The following is a 1,655-nucleotide window of genomic DNA, read 5'->3' on the forward strand; positions in this document are numbered from 1 at the left end:
GGCTATAAATATATATATATATAATAAAAATAAAATAAATAAGCTTTCTTTCTAAGAAGGCTCTCTTGCCCTAATATTTTCTTTTTTTCTTCACATTTGTTCCGGACAGACTGCTTCGACCCAACTCTCGACAATTATTCCATTTCTTGGAAAGCCTTGAGAGAAGATCAACCCTCCTTCTAGAAACACTTTTTTCCCCTTCCCAGAGAGAAATGCTATATTTAGCCATGGTGCCCTAATACATCGGGTTGCTACAATACACAGCATAAGAATCAATCAATGATCGGGCATATATACAATGCATATATTTACATGATATAATAATACAGTTTTTTTCCCTTCCTTTTTCCTTTACAATCAATACTCGTCTACAAATATAAATATTACAAATATTTAATACATATATTTTATTTATTTTATTAATTTAACTATTTTATTTCATTAACTTGACAATTTTATTCTCCATAACTTACTCTCTCAGACCTCCCCTTTCCATTGATCTGCTTTCTACGTTCGATCCGTTAGTAAAATTAAACAAATTTATGATCAAACAACTGTGTAAAGTCAAACCAAAGACATAAAAATCGCGAATATTCAAGTAAGTAGTTAGTATTCAAAGAAACAAATAAATTAAAAAAAAATAAATACATAGATTTAGGAAAAAACAAAACAAAAAGTTAGTTAAAGGAAATTCTTCAATGAATAGATAAGTTAAAAGGAATAAATTAATAAATAAGTTAAGGGAATACAATAGGGAAATTTTATAGAATCTCTAGGCCCCGCCTGATTTTCTAAATTATCTGGTTAGTCTCACCACCTCCCCCCTTTTCCATGCTCTTCCTACCCATTCTCCTCCAATGTACATATAAATGTTTTAGCTCTGGCAACCTCAGTCTGTGTGTTTTTTTTTTTTTTTTACGAGGGACGGTGGAAATCTTTAAAAGACACGGATAGGCCCGTACCTAAAACCACCGCCCTACACCTGTTCATTCCTCTCCACGGGACCGCCGGTAGGCATTACTTCATGGAGGGAAATGGCTGAGTGCCGCCTCGCATTCTTCGCATGGTTTTCACGCTTACATGCTCGTTACGTCTTCTAGCCCCCTCTTCCTCTTCTTGAGGACGACTGTGGTGAATCTCTTCACTGCATTCCAATGCAGGTCTGATAGTAGCATATAGCTCACCACGTTCTCTGGTGAGACGTTTCCTCCACACACTCTCTCCAATTCACTTCTTTCTGCTACAAAGCGAATGCAAGTGAAAAACGTGCCCCGCGGTTTCCTCGACAGTCTGGCATCCAGGGCATAATGCGGTGTTGTCCAGTTTGGAGCGGTACTGGTAGGCTCTGAAGCAACTATATCCGGTCAACATTTGGGTTATGTGAAAATCCACCTCACCATGCCGACCATACCACGTGCCTACATCGGGTATCAACCTGTGAGTCCACCTTCCAGAATCTGCAGTCTCCCAACGCTGCTGCCACTGGTCGATGGTTATTTTTCGCTCTTCTTCTCTGGAAAAGTGCAAGCGTCGTCCATAGTGCCTACTTCTTTCTTCCACAAGGAGTTCCACAGGTGGCATTCGGGCTATCACGCACACCGCTTCGTTGTGTGTGTGTGTGTGTGTGTGTGTGTGTGTGTGTGTGTGTGTGTGTG

This window comes from Halyomorpha halys, unplaced genomic scaffold (assembly GCF_000696795.3).
Source record: "Halyomorpha halys isolate HHAL.00 unplaced genomic scaffold, Hhal_1.1 Scaffold153.1, whole genome shotgun sequence".
Taxonomy (NCBI): domain Eukaryota; kingdom Metazoa; phylum Arthropoda; class Insecta; order Hemiptera; family Pentatomidae; genus Halyomorpha; species Halyomorpha halys.